The 18,892-nt window shown below is 44.0% G+C and overlaps 1 protein-coding gene and 1 pseudogene across 10 annotated transcripts in view; one reads left to right on the top strand and one right to left on the bottom strand.

Moving 5' to 3' along the window:
- LOC122709184 overlaps positions 1-5,768 on the bottom strand; it is an 18,125-nt pseudogene extending 12,357 nt beyond the window's left edge.
- SIPA1L2 (signal induced proliferation associated 1 like 2) overlaps positions 1-18,892 on the top strand; it is a 231,930-nt gene that overhangs the window by 12,643 nt on the left and 200,395 nt on the right. The window lies entirely within an intron of this gene.

Below are 18,892 nucleotides of genomic sequence, written 5' to 3' on the forward strand. Positions count from 1 at the left end.
TCTGATACCAACTCACAACTGCACGGCCTTGGCCTTATTGGAATCAGATGAAGCTGCAATTCACCTACAAGTCTGGTTTGGACTCCTTAATAAAGATAACTGGAAAGAGAGGATTTCTGAATTCTTCAGCGTTAACTTTTCTCTCTCAATTGATGATAATTTCTACAGGAAATAATGATTTTGTAAAACCGATCAGTAGTATAGTGTACACCTTCCGTTAACATAGTCCTTTTACTTTGAGGATTGCGGGGTATGTTGGAATATTACTTATGCCTTACGTGTAGTAGGTGCTCCCTAAGCATAGGTAGAAGCCTTTTATCTTAATATCCTGACCTAGTACTAATTCCTATAGTGCATGAATTCAGGGGGATGTCATTGTAACTCCTGCTTTATTAAATGGGTGTATTAAGGTTTGCTATGAGAGTTGCGGGCGAGGCTGAGAGATTAAGTAATAGTAAAATCACCTAATTTACCAACAGCTTTGTTTATTTGAAGATCATTGGAAGTCATTTGCTTGGGATAATGGATCTGTTTAAAAGGTTTAATTTTTTTATTTTAAAAAATTTTATTGGAATTGTAAGTTGATTTACAGTGTTGTGTTAGTTTCAGGTATATAGCAACGTGAATCAGTTTTATATATACATATATACGCTCTTTTTTAGAAAAAGTTTTAAGTGAGAGGAGTGAGTGAGGGAGGTTAATGTTTTTGACGTAGGAATAGGATAAAGAACTGGGAAGAGAGATTCCTGAAGGTAGATTTCAAAACAGCCATTGTGCTTGAACTTTTATTTGTGGTCTCCTACAGACTGAAGGAGAACCTTACAAGGCTGATGCGATTTACAACCCCCTGCCCGCCGCCCCACCAACGATGTGAAAACTGAGAGTTCAGAGAGAACACACGTGGTTTTCTGAATCTTAGCTCTTAAGAGTTTAAACTCGCCTTTCTGCCCCCATGTGGGACCCTACGTACCTTGTGGGGTCCTATTGATCTCAATAAATCATAAAAGGAAAGGGGGACATGGGTAAAGAAAGTGTATTCAGAGGAAATAGCGAGAATTATCTCACTTCTGCCCCTGCAAGTGGGAAGTGGTAGCCAGGAACAGGCTGCAAAGCTATTGTTCTAGCCTAAAACCCTTCTATCAGCCAGTGGATCTTCTGTTATTCATGAGAAATTTTGTAGTTTAACAGTTCTGCTGATTGAACCAGGCTCTCTCCTCTCTGCTGGGAAGCGAGAGGGCTCTCCTGTGATCCTGGGGAGAACATTTCTTTCGCTCCCGAGTCTTTGCCAGGATGAAAAGAAGGATCAGAGGAAACCGATTTTCATTTTGCATTTATACTTCGCCCGATTTGCATCATCTTTGTTTAAGCCAGTTGAATGTGAAGCCCTAAATAAATTTCAGGCATTTAAATATTTAAAAGGATTCCTGCACCATACTAAAGTACTCATCCAAAGAATGAGTGCTTGCAACAAAGAAAATAACCCCCTCACGGATGTAGCCCATAGAGGCTCTGCTCACCTTGTCACTGAATTATAAAACATTAATAGCGGAGCGAGAATGGAAACAGCCGCAGAAATGCTTGGCTGGCTCTGTTCCAAAATATTGTTTCCCTGGTAGAGAAAGCAGGACGATTTGTTTAAAACTGGCAGTCGGCCAGTCAGAAGAGCTCTGACGCCATCCGTGCAGTAACTACTCTGCTCCGACTGCTAATTTTAGGCTAGTTAAATCTGGGTGATGTCTGATGGCTGTTGTCGCTGTGTGTCTGGCTATGTGGAGCTTTCTAAATCTATCCTCTCGGCCTGGCATCACCGCATCACAGCTCACACTTCTTTCCCAGACGCGCTGTAGCACAGAGGGGATGTTGAGTTGGCCCAGGATACGTGGACGGAGTGAGGAGCAGGCCCTGGGAGGGTTTCAGGAGGCTCTGCCTTTCATCTCACGGTTTCCTTTGCCGCTTGGTCCACAAACGCTTATCGCGCTTGCCTTCTGCTGTGGGAGGCATGGAGGAGGATGCAGAGAGGCCGGCCTGCAGGCAGCAGCCTAGGGACAACATTTGCTTGTTTTCTACCTATTCCTGCAAGCTCTGGGGCTTTCCTGGTGGCTCAGATGGTGAAGAATCTGCCTGCAATGCGGGAGACCCAGGTTCAACCCGTGGGTCAGGAGGATTCCCTGGAGAAGGGAATGGCAGCCCACTCCGTTATTATTGCCTGGAGAATTTCCTGGACAGAGGAGCCTGGTGGGCTACAGTCCATGGGGTCGCAGAGTCAGACACGACTGAGTGACTGGCAGTTTCACTCTCACTGCAAGCTTTCCCCTGTTTAAAACTGACCTTTCTGGGAATTCCTTGATGGTCCAGTGGTTAAGACGTGGCACTTTCACTGCCATGGGCCTTGAGTTCGATCACTGGTCAGGGAACTAAGATCCTATAAACTATGTGGCGTGGCCAAAAAAAAAAAACACACACAACAAACAAAACACCTAAAAGCCCCCAACTGAACTTTCTGGAAAAGGTAAAACTAAGCAGGAAGATGAGAATTTTTGAAAAAGCCTTTGGGACCTCCCATGGAAGCGCAAAGCAGCATTTCTTTGCTGCGGAAGACGGAGGTGGGACGAGGGCTCGGTGGAGGGGTTCAGTGTTGTTGGCTGCGCCTGATTCTTTGGAAGTCGTGGGTCCTGGCAGGCTCCTCTGTCCATGCGTTCTCATTACCATGACTGGAGTGGGTTGCCATTCCCTTCTCCAGGGGATCTCCCTGACCCATGGATTGAACCACACTGTAGTTCAGATTCTTTACCATCTGAGCCACCAGGGAATGCTGGAGTGGTTCGGTGTCTTTGTCTGTCTTACTTTGCTTCCAGCCAGTTTTCAAATGGGGATGTGGAACCACACAGTCTTAGGTTCTCTTTAAACTCTGGCATCTGAGATTTCCAGGTTACCAGGGGGCTTCCCGGAGGGTGAGGCCCTGAGGGCAGGGATCTGGTAACTCCATCCCAGGCTTCTGGCCCGGGGAAGTGCATGGCAGAGTCAGCAAATGACCAGACTCAGTGTTTCAGGCCTCAGGGGAACCCTGAGATTATCTTGGAATCAGTCTTCCTCTTGGTACCAATTTATAAATAAGAGAATGCGAGGAGAGTGATTTGCCCCCTAGGCCCACTGTTTTTGGTAGAACGGGCTGCTGTGTTGGTGACCTGGCCTAGCTGATGGCCATTCATCACAGATTAGAAGATTCCTATGTAAGAGGGACTCTTGGGTTGATGGGCACTGCAGCTTCTTTCAGAGTAAAGACTGTGGGTGATGGAGTGCGTGGTGTTTGGACGTATAGTCAGGAGAACATTCAAGGAAACGGTAGGATCTGGATTAGGCTTTGGAAAATGGTCAGGTTTGAACTTTTGTTGAAGGGCTCTTGTATGCAAAGCCACTCATGGCTCTGTGTGGACCAGCAGATATAAGTTAAACCCTCTCTCTGTTAGTGGTTTCTCAGATCATAGTACTGTCTCCAACAGCTTACTCTGCCTAGGACCAAACTTAGATCCCAGCCTGGTTTGGGTTTTGCAACCTCTCAACTGGATTTTATTATCAAAAGAAACTTTAGGAAAAGTGATGGACAGTATTTTCAGTGGTTGATTAACTTACTTGTCATGTAAGATAGTCAATCTGATTCCCCTCCCCCATTGTAATTTGCTAAAGATTATAGAATGTGTCTGTAAACCTAGAGGAGAAAATGCTTTGGACTCATCAGAGATGAAAAGCCAACATTTTAAAACAAATTGAGATGCAATTGACATATAACATGAAACTAGTTTCAGGTATAGAACATAATGATTCATTACTTTTTATGTATTGTCAAATGATTATCACAGTGTCTAGTTAAACATAGTCTGTTGCCATATAGAGAGATACCGATTTTTTTCTCTTGGAATTATGACTTTTTTTTTTTTTTACTTGTTTATTTGGCTGTGCTGGGTCTTAGTTGTGGCACTTAGGATTTTTAGTTGCACATTTGGGATCTAGTTTCCTGACCAGGGATTGAACCCAGGTCCCGTGCACTGGGGGTGCCGAGTTTTAACCACTGGACCACCAAGGAAGCCCCAGGGCTTTTAAGATCTACTCCCTTGGCAATTTTCAAATATACCTTACACTGTTACCAACTATAATAGGTGCCATGCCATACATTAATTACATCCCCTGGACTTATTCATCTAATTAACTGAAAATTTGTACCTTTTAGCCACATTATTTTGGTATGAAATCACTGACTTTGTTTCATTTGTTTGTTCAGAGAATACCACACAAGTATTATATTTGAAATTCAAGGTCACATTGTTTTAAGACTTTCTATTTAGAAACTTAAAACTTTTGGTAATTAATATACCAAAGTCATTTACTTTAAAATTATTTTGAGCAATCAAAGTGTTCAACTGAGGCAGCCTTAGGAAGCATGGCTGTGGACAGTGAGAGCTTCGGTCGCTCAAACGCCTCATCCACCACTCCGGCATCCCTGGGACAAGTGTTCAGTTGCTATCCACGAGCTCTTGTTATGTCCTGTGAAGTAGTAGTAAGTGCTGAGTAAGATTCGAGTACTCCTTTACACTCTAAAACAAGACATCTCAGCATAATTAGCATATACTTTCCCTCAGCTTATTTTCATGCCAAATTTCACATAGGTAAGATGAAAAAATTATGTAGTATCCTGGACACGTATACTCACCACTTAGATTCTACAGAGTGTTAGCATTTCATTGTATTTGCTTTGTATATTCCTATCCATCTCTGTCTACCCATCAATCCTTTTTTTGTGTGTGTGTGTGTGGAAGTGTTTCAAAATAAGTGGCTCATGTCAGTGTACTTCACTGCTAAGCACTTCAGCATACATGTCATAATTGAGTCTAAAACTTTAAAATTTTTTTGAGGCAAAGTTTATACAGTGAAATGCATGCATTTTAAGTGTATCATTCTAGGAGTTTAGGCAAATGCATGTATCTGGGTAGGGCTTCCCTGGTGGCTCAGAAGGTCAAGAATCTATCTGCAATGAAGGAGACCCAGTAGTGGTAAAGAACATGCATCCCAATGCAGGAGACATAAGAGATGTGAGTTCGATCCCTGGGTCGGAAAGATCCCCTGGAGGAGGGCATGGCAACCTCCTCCAGTATTCTTGCCTGGAGAACCCCATGGACAGAGGAGCCTGGAGGACTGCGGTCCATAGGGTTGCCAAGAGCTTTGCATGCACGCACACATGTACCTATGTAACCCATACTTCTTTTAAGATGTACCTGCCACCCCAGAAAGTTATCTCAGGTCCTTCCCAGGGTTCCCTCCTGACCCCCAACCTGGGCAGCCACTGTCCCTTTTTTTTGTTTTGTTTTGAGTAAGTCTTGCCAGTTCTTGAACTTCATATAAAGGGAATCCTGCAATAGGTACTCTTTTGTGTAAGGCTTCTGTCTCTCAGCAAAATGATTTCTGCTTTCCCATCCACTTTTAAATATATTATACCAGGCTGGCTTACCTCTACCTTGGTCACATGCTCTTTTCAAAGATCCTATTGTCAAGTGATATTAGGAACAAGTTTCTTTGGGGGTTTGTATACTTTTCTTAAGTCTCACCTTTCCCAGCAGGGGTGTGGTTTTCACATCTGAGATGGCCATTTTCTGAGTGGGTCTCTTGACAACCAGCTGCTGCTTCTGTTGGTTTGCTGGCCGTGCTGCAGGGCTGGAGGCCAGCTCCAGGCATTCAGCCGAGCTCTCTGGCTTCTGAAGAGATGGACCCAGACCCATCATACACATCATCCATTTATTGTATTTGCTCCTTGGAAAACTTTAGGTAAAAGAAAGCACATCTCTTTATTTTTGCAAATCTATCCTTAGATGTGCGATTAACTTTTTAAAGAAGTTGAAATAGGAAATAAGTTTTTGTAAGGCATCTTTGAGGAACAGTGTTGATCTTCTGTATTCATAGGGATTGTTTTCAGGACAATGCCCCCCACTCAGATACCAAAATCCAGGGATGCTCAAGTGTTGTATATGAAATGGTGTAGTATTTGCATATAATTTACACACATCCTTCCATATACTTTAAATCATCTCTAATTTACTTATACTACCTCTTATACTACCTCATCTCTAATTTACTTATACTATCTCTAATTTACTTATACTACGCATACAATGTAAATGCTATGTAAATATTTGCAGGTGTGTGGCAAATTCATGTTTTGATCCTTTGGAAATTTAAAAATATTTTCAATCTGCGATTGGTTGAATCTGCACTTGTGGAGCCTTGGGGAGGCAGAGGGCCATCTGTAATTTCTAGCTCAAATGCAAGAATTCTGAAGACTAAAATTTCCTGACTTTTGTTTTATGATACTTTTGTTTTATGTTTTAGTTTCCATAGAGGAAACTAACCAAATAAGGCTGACATATTAGGAGATTTTAAAATCATCAGTGCTGAGGAGATATTTGGTGGCAAAATAAAATCCTAGTTGACTTAAAAATAAGATGCCAGGATTAACTGCCCTCTTTGCTCTGCCCACTCTTACTGGAGTTTCAAGTTGCTAAACCTCTCCAGCTATGAACAAAACCAAGGAAAAGTTCTCATCAGTAGTACTGGTTTAATATTTATACACAGTGTACACACATCCCCCCACACAATGCTGTCAGTGTGTGAAGATTTTTTTTTAAGGCTGTGTTGAGTAGGGTAGTTCTACCTGCTCTAAAAGAGACGCCAGAATGCAATGTCAAACCAGAGAGAAGCTGACTCCTGTCCTGAGTGACAGCTCGAGGTCTGGGCAGGTGGACTGCTGACACTCAGGGACCCGGGTTCCCTGCCTCTTGTTTCTCTGCTTCTGGTCTTGTCCTCACTGGTTGGTGGGAACCCACTGGGCGCGTCTGCACTCAGGCTGGCCGAAGGGGAGGGGGCCCTCAGGAGGTGGTCATCCAAAGACCGCGAAGAATCTGTATCACTTCTGCCCTGGACCTCCGGAGAGCTCAGTGACGTGATCATGGCTTACACTCAGGGGTTGCTGAGCAGTGTCCCCGTTGATGCTGCAGAAGTGGCCGTGCCTTTGACATAGCGCGTGCTCAGACGGAGTCACTTACTTGTCAGATACTTCCTGCCTACTCGGTCCTGCCAGGCACCGTCCTAGGGAGGGACTCAGGTTCCGGGGTGGGTAGGCAGAAGGGGGTGTTGCTCTTATGGCATGTTCATTCTGGAAGTAGAGTCAGTCTCCTAGTAGTATTTGCTCTTGGTGGAATTCTCTTTAAATTGGAGCCAGTGCTGTCTTCTATTTTGATTTCCATTTCTCGGCCAGTTACCTTTATTTTTGTAATTTATTTTTTTAATGGCGTATCCCTGCTTTGCAATGTTGTGTTAGTTTGCCCCCTGCAGTGACATCAGTCAGCCATGTGTAGACATGCATCCCCTCCCTCTTGAGCCGCCTTCGCATCCCTGCATCCCGCCACTCCGGGTTGTCCCAGCGCACCAGCAGGGCTCCCTACGCTATGCAGCAGTCAGTAATGCTTTTCTTAGTGCAGTTCCGGGTGGAGGGTGGGAGGGAGAAAGTCTGATAATAATGAGGTTGCAGACAGATTCTGTAACTTGGAAAGAAATGTTCCTGGGGATATGGATTAGGGAATGTGATAAAGGACCCAGTTCCCCGTTTAAAATTCAATCTCATAATAGAAGGCTTAAGAGACACTTGATGAATGGAACCCTGGTAGTCATTTATTCAGGAGCCAGAGGGTTTCTGGGGAGCAGAAACCTCCCCAGTGAGTGCAGGGGCTCTGGCTCATGTGTCATTCAGAAGGCAATGCCATGGGGTCCTGGGGCCTCTCCAACTCAGAGAGGAGCTGTGTTGGGGTCTCGGGTGAAGCCTAAGGATGAGGTTGTGCTTGTGATTCCCCCTCTTCTAAGGAGCTAACATCACACTGTGTGTGTGTGTGTGTGTGTGCGCGCGCGTATGTTAGTTGCTCAGTCGTGTCCCAACTCTTTGAGACCCCATTGGACTGCATTGCTCCAGGCTCCTCTGTCCAAGGAATTCTCCAGGCAAGAATACTGGAGTGGGTAGCCATTCCCTTCTCTGGGGGAATCTTCCCAACCCAGGGATTGAACCTGGGTCTGCTGCATTGCAGACAGATTCTTTACCGTCTGAGCCACCAGGGACGCCTTAACATCACACTGCTTTCCCCTAAAATAACTCTGGTAGACTCTTGGCGAGCACCTTGAAAGGCTCTTCAAGTGATAACCTGATCGATGGGATTGGCAGCCTGAGGGACCCAGGGGAGCAGATGTGAGTCTGTCTGGACTCCAGGGGCCAAGGTCACTGCCCCCTGGGTGCCAAGCGTGGTGATGGTGGGGAGTGGTCACCCTGCATGAGCTTTGACTTCTGTGTTCTCTAGCCATCCTGTGGGTTTCCAAGGATGTGCAGAGTGATCCTGGGGCTACCAGACATAGCTTTTCCTTCCATGCGGTCACCTGATGACACCGGTAATGTGCTGGGACCGTGAGAAGTTCAGGGACTGCAGCCAGCTTTGAGTTTATTCACACTTCTGTATTTTTCCTGGAGGTTGGAGCGTTCATGTTCTTGAATGACAATCTGAGTGATAGAATTGCCTTCGTCATTTTCCAGTAACCAATGAAAAGGGGGGAAGTGAAACTCCTGGTTGAAATAAATGATGCTTGACTGTTTTAAGGCTGGAGAGGCTGAGCGGTTTTTCTTTCAGCAGGAACATCAGGGCCTCTTGACAATCTGGGAGTCGCCTTGGTTTCCTTTCACTGGCTGCTGTCTGTTCAGGCTGCAGTGCAGATGGCTTGTGCTGAGTTTGCTGGTTTTTGCCAATAACTTAAGCGTGGAAGGAATCGGGGAACCTCCCGAGCGATGCGAACACAGCTGCTGAGGATAACTTGGAGTGAAGAGGAGCGCTCCTCAAGCCTTTCGCTGGCTTTGGGGGCAGTAGCTGTGGCTGGGCAGCTGCAGATGGTGTGTTTGCAGCTTGCACTGTGGCAAGTTTGGGGTTGTTTTTAACATCTTTTTATTTGTAGTGAACAAAAGAGCCCCATGTGGAGCCTAATCAGCTAGATCAAGTGTATATAACTTCAGAGGACGGTGTCTCTCTCTTAAATGAAGTATTAAACTCCTGTGTAAGGGAGGAAAACTAGCCTGGTGATTTATTGGCATCTGGCTAAACCTGACATGCCTCCAAAATGTGTGCACTTTGACTTTGAGTTAATGGGTAAACATTTGCATCAGCCTTTGCTCTTATAAGTCACTATTCCGTCCACCCAAATCCTTCATTTTTTTCAGCCTGCACTGTTGCACGAAGTATTTGGCAGCCCCTGCAGGGAGTGTGGGCCTGTATCTCATATATTAAGTGAGTTTGATTTGAAGGTAGAATGGTTTGAAGGAAAAGGGAATGCTTCTGGAGAGGGTGCTGGTGTCTCAGGGGTTATGTCTTTCATGGGAAGAGTGGGAGAAGATGCCAAAAAAATTGTAAATATCCTAATAATTCTCACAGAAGTGTTTTTTTTTTTTTTTAACCTACCACCTCCCACTTAGTTTCTTCTGTTATCTTTGGTCTCAAAATAAAGACCTGTCATGCCCTGCTTTGAACCCTGGGGACAATTCTTAACATTGCTGTGTCCAAAACCATCCTGGCCTCCTGGTGTTCAGCTGCTGTGGACTGAACAGGCACATAGCACCTGAAAGGTCCTGTTCAGTACACTGTTACTGGAAATTAACTAATTTGATCCCCATCGAGAACTTCTTTTGCCATTATGTCTTTTCTATTCTCGAAGTATAACTTCATTTGGAGGTGTCCAGATCTTCTAATATTGTCTCTAAAGTAGTATCTTGATTTTGTTTACAGTTTTAAATCCTTGTTGCTTTCTTCTGAATGTTTATTTTTTATTTTATTTAAATTGTTTTTAAATCTTACTAATTTCTTAACATTTGATGACTTGTTAAAATTTTGGATATATTAGGTTAAAATGAATATATTATTAAAATCAATTTGATCTTTTAATTTACTTCAAAATTAGTAAAAGTTTAAACTTGGTTACACATTAGGCTCACTCTGTATTTATATGGACAGGGCAAGGCTAGGCTTGCTCGTGATCCACAATCGTGTCATCTCTGAATGTTTAGATTACAGGTAATTTCCCGAATTGTTGGAAGACAGTTCTATATTTGGTGCCTTTGGAGAACGTATAGACCCTTGTTACACCTAGAGGTTATCCCCCTTGACTCCATCGGAGGAGTGGATGACTGCTAGAGACCACCTGTAACTTTGCTTTTTGCCTCTGATCTGGGACTTCTGAAGCCTTGATCAGCACACCTTTGAAGAAAATCTAGTATGAAGAGTCTTACAAAAATGCTATATTTTCAGCATAATACCTTTTGGAATAGAGACCTTGTCAAGTTCACTGGGAAAGTCCTGCTTACCATCCTGCTCATTCAGCTTCTCAGCTGAAGTTTAAGCTGAAGGTCAGAGAGCATCCTTGGCCCTCTGTGTTTGGGTCTTATTTGTTAGCTCATATAGCTTTTTTTAAAACTCCTTTTAGAAGTGTGAGTCAAAGTTGCTTTCTCGACAGAGGTGCTTCCCCCAGTTGTATTGCCTTTATTTCCCTTTACCTTATTCTGCTTTTATCAGACACTTGCCTTAGTGGTGTGATGAGCTCAGGCTTGTGGAGACTGGTGTTGGAGGTGGGGGGCTCCCATGCGGAGGGGGCCTGAGCCCTGAGCTGATCCTGGGACCTGGCCTGAGCCCTGAGCTGATCCTGGGACCTGGCCTGAGCCCTGAGCTGATCCTGGGACCTGGCCTGAGCCCTGAGCTGATCCTGGAACCTGGCCTGAGCCCTGAGCTGATCCTGGGACCTGGCGTCCCATCCAGTTGCCAGCGTTGGTCCTTGTCAGTGTTGTGTGTGGCGTTGTGTCTGTTTGTGAGGTTTGAAGGCAGACCCCAGAGAGCTTATACATATTTTATTGTTCATTAAACTCAGTAGAATCTCTCATGTATTTCATTTTAAAAAATCTGTAGATATAAGCAAATCTCTCTCCTTCCTGTCATTTTTGATAGTCCTTAGACTTAACCCAGAAAATGACACTCCTATGAATGCGATTACAGTACATGTAGGAAGAAAGAAAGGCATTTAAAGAATTGTGCAGTTCATTCACTTGAAACTGAGCATTAGGGGATTAAAATGATGAGTCACAATTACACACGCCACATTTTCTTGTTCTGTAACTATGACCAAACAAAAGTAATGCAAAAAGGAGCAGTTTCCCATGGTAAATGCAGTTAATTTCAAACAGAGGCCACTCGTATCAGTATTTAAAGGTTGTGATGTGGTAAGTGGGCTTGCCTATTTCTTGCTTATTAATTTATCTAGTCAGAGTCAGATTGATGACATACTATTTGCAGGAGATAATGTATATCTAAATAGTTTCTGCTTTAAAAAAAAAAAAAGATTTATTTATTTATTTCTGGCTACACTGGGGCTTCCTTGCTGCATGTGGACCTTCTTTAGCTGCACTGCATGGGCCTCTCATTGGGTGGCGTCTCCTGCCGCAGGGCCAGGCTCTGGGTGCTCCGGCTTCAGTGGTTGTGGCGTGTGGGCTCTGGAGTGAGGCTTAGTAGTTGTGGCGGGTGGCTGCTCTGTGGCCCGTGAAGTCTTCCCCAACCGGGGATTGAACCTGTGTCCCCTGTATTGGCAGGTGGATTCTTAACCTCTAGACCGCTAGGGAAGCCCTCTGTTTTGTTTTAATAGCACTGGTTATAGAGAGACCCTCTCATGGAAGACATGCATTTTTGCATTGATAGAAATGAAAGAAGAGATTTTAAAGCACTTTCAGTAAATTCAGTATATTCACTTTAAACTTTCATGCAAAAAGTAAGCAAATTATGTATTCCACAATTTATCATTGAATCTGTCACTGGTGGCCAGTTTATTCTGTAAACGTATGGTTCGTTTGTCTTTTGGTGAACAAAACGGATTCTGGATTTTGTGTACGTTTATGTCACAGTTGACAACTAACTATAAAATATCACAGCCCTAATACGCGTAATGGTCATGATTAGTCATGAGTCTCACCATACCAGTCCAGCAGCTTCCAAACTGCACCGAAGGTAGCTGACGTGGGTCATTACCCTGAGTTAGCTTTCAGAGAAGCGAAGTTAAATTGTGGAATACAAGCCATTAGAGAGGGGGTCACTTTAAAATCAGCTGCCTCTTCTTAAAAGTGGGGGAATAGCATCAGGTAACATCTGACTTCATGAAGACGGGTGTGTAGTGCGGGAGTAGTTGGTGGATAGGGTGATCTTTGGAAGAGTTCTTTTTTTTAATTAAAAAAATTTTTTTTTAATTTTTAAAAAATATATAGCTGTGGCTGCACTGTGTCTGCATTGCTGCACTGGGCTTTCTCTAGTTGCGGCGAGTCGGGGCTACTCGTCATCGCAGCGCAAGGGCTTCTCGTTGTAGTGGCTTCTCTCGTTGCGGAGCGTGGAGTCTGGAACATATGGACCTCAGTAGTTGTGGTGCACAGGCTTAGTTTTCCTATGGCATGTGGGATCTTCCCCGACCAGGGGTTAAAGCCGTGTCCCTTGCACTGGTAGGCAGATTGTTAACTGAAGCAGGCAAGTCCTGGAAGAGTTCTTTTGTGCTGGGAAATGAAGGTAGGGCAGAGGGACGTCATCGCGCCTCTGGCCAGGCTGGCCTGCCTGGTACTTAATGGGTATTTCTGGCTCGAGGGCTTGTCTCACCAGGAGTGCTGGTCAGCCCCTAACTGCACATGGACATCCTCGTCTTTGTGATATGTGCATGGGGATACAAATGTGCAGCAAGTACAGAAAACCTTTATTAACTTGGGTCATCTGCCAGTACCCAGATGCAAAGATCATGTTTTAAGTGAGAGGAGGATCATATATAATTGGCTGAGGCTGTGTTAAGAGGGTAGGGCAAGAGAGATGATACTGAGAGCAGTGCACAGCCCACTTGTTTGTTTTCTGATATTTCAGTCTTTCGTACCTGTTCCAGGTGGTCTGTCCTCTGCGCCCCTCTTGCTGGACCTTTGTCCCCTTGTGAGAGGCTGGACCTGAGATTCTCTGTCTGTTCCCCTCCGGAGATGAAAGGTGGGGTGTGGGTGGGAGATGGAGATGGAAACATTCCCAGGTAACCCTGCTCCTGTGCTGGAAGACTTCAAACAAAGCTGCTCCTCCAGGGCTCTGGGTCAGACGTTAACAGGCCAGAGGGAAAAAGGGACCATGTAGGTTTCCTCTGTATTCCAGTCACTCCAGGCTGCTAGGCCAAGCTCTGTGCAGTTTTTAGTGAAGTAGGAGGTTAATAACTGTGTGGGGATTTGAGGTGGGGAATTTACCCCAATGACATAATCACCGTTGCTCTAAAAGACTTATGTAGAAAGATGCTCATTTAGTATTAGTTACAGCGTGAGAAACTGAAAAAATATTGGCAGTAAGACATTAAATTATGATTCTCCATATGATCAAGTAATTTAAATCAATTAAATAGCTTGTTTTATAAGGCCGCTTAATGGCATGGGAAAATGTGCATAGAATATTAAATGAAAAAATTTATTGCTAGGCAGTATATATAATAGATCCCCATTTCACAGGAAAATTAAGTATGCATATGCATTAACAGAATAGGATACATTAAAAAATTTACAGTGGTTATTATGATTGTGTCATGTCTAATTATCATTTTTTCTTTTTTGCCTTTTTTCCCCAGTCTTTTCTAAAATGAACATATTAATTTTATAACAGGAAAAACATACTATTAAAATATTTGAATTACAGAGACAGGTAAATGGTGGTGGTGGTTTAGTTGCTAAGTTGTGTCTGACTCTTGTGACCCCATGGACTGTAGCCCTCCAGGCTTCTCTGTCCATGGAATTTTCCAGACAAGAATACTGGAGTGGGTTGTCATTACCTTCTCTAGGGGATCTTCCTGATCCATGGATTGAACCCAGGTCTCCTGCATTGCGGGTAGTCTTCTGCATTGATGGTAGATTCTTTACTGACTGAGCTGCGTGGGAAGCTCTCTGACAGATATATGTGTCCTTTAAAACTATTAGTGTGTTTCTGTATAGTTTTTTTGGCTTAATATGTAAATTTGGTTTTATTTTATTATGTAATCTTTTTTGATTTGTATTTTTGAGTTGTGTTTAACAGAAGTTTTCATGACAAGTAATTAGCAAACATTTATTAGATACTTTTATGTCTAATAAATATGTTTTCAGTACATGTTCTTTACCATAAAGGCATTTATAATCTAAGTTGAGTATCATGTAGGTAGATGTCCTTTGAAAATTATTTGATCTTCTATGTTAGAGTTTAAGCATTAGATTTGTTTAAATCCTTTGACTGCCTTCTTTCATTTAAACTTGTTGCATAGGAAAAAATATGTACACTTTAAAGGCATTAAATTCATTCAGGGAATTTACTTTTTAATATTAATAATGTAATTTATTCATATGGCACTGAATTACTTCTGTTTATGTATATTATTTTATTTAGTTCTCACAGTTATCTTTCCATGACCGTGGAGACATTTTCCTCAGTTGTTATTAAGAGTTAAGTTAGAGAGTTTGGTGTTTACTTTAAAAATACCATTCATACTCTGCCTATTTTTGGGAGGGAGGCTCTGGAGGGAGGGGATATAAGTACACCTGGACTGATTCATGTTGATGTATGGCAGAAACCAACACAATATTGTAAAGCAATCATCCTTCAGTTAAAAATAAATAAATTTAAAAAAAGCTCTTTGCCTATTTTTGAGAGTAGTGATACCTTGACTCAGATAACATCCATGTCTTTTTTGGCATTATATTAGTAATTACTGGCCCTTTGATACTATGCTTCTTGACATTTACATTAAAAATAAAAATTAGCTAATTTGTAAGTTATAAGGTCTCAAAAAAAAATAGTTCATTCTTCTTTCATGCCTGTTAGTGCTCCTATTAAAATTCTGAAATGACTTATTAAATTAAGTGCAGTGTCAAAGGCTAATTGTCTCTCTGTGAATTAGTCTACATGACTTATGAGAGCATGATTTAGGAATTATGTTTGAATAGCAGCTCTTGGAGTCAGCTTTTAGTATCTATCAAATTGTAATGATTGTCGATGAAGAGTATTAATCGATTATGAAGTCCATTCTCGTGCTGTTATGAAAGATGCCTCTAAAGTACGTGCAGTGTTAGTGCCCTTGAATTTATTTCACTTGTGAGCATCCCACATCTGTGGCACAGATGTGTGGTCTGAACATGCTGTGTCTGGAGCAGCCCTCCCCAGTGGTCAGAACGCAGTGACCGGCTCTGGCTCTGAGAACAGTCAGTGCGTGCGTGCGTGCGTGCGTGCGTGCGTGCGTGCGTGTGGGGGGGGAGGGGTGATGGATTAGTAGAGAATCAGAGATCCTATATCTAAGTTTTTTTAAAAATTGTAGTTTCTGAAATTGTATTTCGAAAATCAGTGTAATCTCAGTGGGATGAGTGTGAAGTGTGGTGCACCTTTATTCAGCCTGTCTCTTGAGTACCTACCACGGTGGTTTGGGCACTGTGGCAACCCTGAGTTTCAAACTCTGAGTTTGAATCAGAGTTCACTACCACCTTGGTGAGTTGCAACTTGGTTTGCACGTCTCTTAATGTTTTTTTTATTTTTTTTTAATTTTTGACCATGGCCTTGGCATGTGGTCTATTAGTTCCCTGACCAGGAATTGAACCTGTGCCGCTTGTGTTGGGAGTGTGGAGTCTTGACCACTGGACCACCATGTCTCTAAATGTGGTGGAACGTGGCCTGTTGTGAAAGCTGGTTTTGACATCACTGAGGATGCCTGTGCAAGTGTTTTGCCTGGCACATGGTGGGTGCCCAGTGACTTCAAGTCACTGTTCCTCACTGGCATTGCTGAGTACCTAGTGTGAGCTGAGGCACCTACCTCATGTGTGGGCATGCTAAAAGCAGAGGAGAGGATGTTCTCGCGAGGAAACAGATACTACTGCCTGCCAGCTTAAGCCAAAACCCCCAAAATCAAGGATCTCTTCAAGGATTAGTATTCCTTTTATGAGTGATTGGGTTCGAGCCCTAGGTTGGGAAGCCCCTGGAGGAAGGCTTCCAGTGTTCTTGCACTCCAGTGTTCTTGCCTGGAGAATCCCATGGACAGAGGAGCCTGGTGGGCTACAGCCCATAGCGTCTCAAAGAGTCGGACACAACTGAAATGACTTAGCACGCGCGAGTGATTGGAGGGTTGGAGACAAAGTTGATTGGAAGAAACTTGGCTGGAATCTTGTGGGGGAGGTTCCCTCAAGCTGACAGCCTTCTGGAGTCCTTTGAAGAGTCTTGAACTTGGCTGAGGAAGCAATGTTCACTGCGTTTTTCTGCTGGCTGGAATTAATCCCTGTATGGAGTCAAGTCAGTTTGCTTCAGGAGTACCATTCATCAGATGTAAAGAGAGAGTAGGTAGCTGACAGGTATAGGATGACCAGAGACATTTTGTGGATGGAGTTTCATGTTCATTCCTCTTAAACTGCCTGGTCACTTAACTTCCTGGATTTCAAAGGTGTCTTTTGCTGGATACCCTTTTACTTAGTCAGAAACAGGTAGCTACCTACCTTTCTGAATGCTTCTGTTAGGACCTAGAAAAGGAAGTTACGCTGATGAGAGTCTTGTGGCTGGTGTTAGGGTGGGGCCTGAGGGCCCCAGGTGCATCTGGGTATCACTGTGACCTCCCCTGTGGCCCCATGACGGCAGTGCCAGGGCCTGACTGCGCTCCTGGCATGCACGAGTGCTCCCATCCCTCTGGTCCTTCCCATCCAGCGTCTGTCCTCCCCCACACTGCAGCTCCCGGCCTCACGAGAAGCCCCAGCTTGCCCTCAGGCCTGTCCTGTGTGCTTCCGCTGCTTGACCCCGGTGGACACCCCCACGTGTTGGAACACCTTCATCTTCCTCCTCTCAGCTTCCTTGGCACCCCTTTCTCGCCTTGCTTCTCTGGGTGCGTCTGGCCATTTTCCCTCTGCCATCCATGCACTCTCCTGCCCTCGGTACCTTTGAAGTGTTGGGAGTCCTCTGGTCTTCTCCCTCTGGGGGACCCTACCCTCCTTGTAGCCTGTCTTACTGTCTCTGTGATAGAGACCTCTACAGACTTACTTACAGTCTGACCTTTTTCTTGCCACCTTCTTGCCATCTTCCCTGGAGAATCTTGATACATCTCAAAGTAGATGAGCCCATTCTGGAGCATTTATCTTCCCCATAAACCCTTTGTACACTCTCTTCTTCCCAGTACTCTGCTGTCTGCACCAGCCTAGTCTTCTGGTTAGACCAGCCTTGCTGTCCTCTTTAGCGCAGTCCTCACGCCACTCAGTCCAGTGGGTCACCATCGTCTTCTGCTTCAGAAATACTTCTTGAATCTCTTTCACCTCCCCTGCTCCTGCCTTACTTCTGGACAGATTTTTCTTCTTTGAAGTAGCTCCTTAGCCTCTGTGTCCGGTATGGTACTCACTAGTCACATGTCCCCGTTTACATTGAAAGTAGTTAAAGTTGAAAATGGAAACTCAGCTCCCCAGCCTCACGAGCCGTGTGTCAGCTGCTGGGGAGCCGCGTGTGGCTGGTGGCTGCCGTACTGGCGGGCACCGCAGGACACTCCCCGCTGTGCTGGACGTCACTGTCCAGCTGGTGGACGGTTCTCTTGGACATCACTGTCCAGCAACTGACCTCTCTGTTGGGAGTTCTAACCCTCTCCATCTCATCCTTCTTATGGTTGCCCAGTGCTTGCTTTGTAGAAGCAGCGAGTCAGTTACAACATGCTCCTGCCTGAAAACTTCTGTTGGATATTGACATGTGGTCTGTGCCCCTCAGCATGGCATGTGAGTCCTTCCCTGCCCACTACCCCGCTCCGCCCTGACCTGCCCTCCAAGCTCAGAGACCCCCGCTTCTCTCCCTTGCCTCATCTCTCTCTGCTTGTAATACCCCTCTTCGTCTCCTTCAGACTTACAGGCTTATCGTCTTTTTCTGGAAGTGACATTTCCCCAGTGCCCTGCAACCTGTGTTTGCTGCCCTGACCCCCTCATTTGAGGGGTGTCTCTAGGGCACCATCTTCCAATGTTTTTGTCCATGTACCTTCTGAAATAATCTTTTATAAACTATGTACTCCTTCCCATGGGAGTGCATATGTGTCTTACGTTTTATGTAAGTAATGTCAACTTACATTTTAAGTTGATTTCCGACCTTTTTTTAAAAAATCACAGGTTCAAATGATTTATTTTTGTGAACAAGAAGTAGAAAATATTAAACATTAAATAAGATGAAAATAATATGAGAATTGACTTAGTTGGGATACATCTTTGGCAGTATGACTTGAAAGAATTTTTGCATTTTGATTTTTAACCACCTTATATAGGTGATTAACCAGTTGTATGTACTTCAAGTATGTTTGTTATCTGTGCTATATCTCTAGCTTGGCTTGAACAGTTTGACATTTTGGGAAAAAATTCCAGGTATTCTTAGGAGAATTCGTATCATTAACCTACTCTTCTCATTTTTTTTTTCCCCTCTGAATCCAGAGCATCTCCAAATGGGCGAAGTTTTGCTCCTAACAGAAAAATGCTTAGGCATAAAATTGGGAACCTTTCTGAGTTCAAGCAGTTGTGGTTAATCATTAAAGAGACTCCCTGATAATCATTATTTTGAATTACCCCCTTTGTTTGGTGTCTCAGAGGTTTCCGAACTTTGGAACAATGCATCAGGGTAAGATTTCAGTGAGAGGGGAGCTGTTGGGAAGATAGGAGTGTCCTTTCATTGGCAGGTGGAGATCTGGAAATTGATTCCTTAAATCCCCCTTCAAACTCCTCCTTGAACTTTGCGCATGGACTCCTGAGAGTCTTTGGGGCCCTTGGGGCTTT

Source organism: Cervus elaphus, chromosome 15, assembly GCF_910594005.1.
Source record: "Cervus elaphus chromosome 15, mCerEla1.1, whole genome shotgun sequence".
Lineage (NCBI taxonomy): Eukaryota > Metazoa > Chordata > Mammalia > Artiodactyla > Cervidae > Cervus > Cervus elaphus.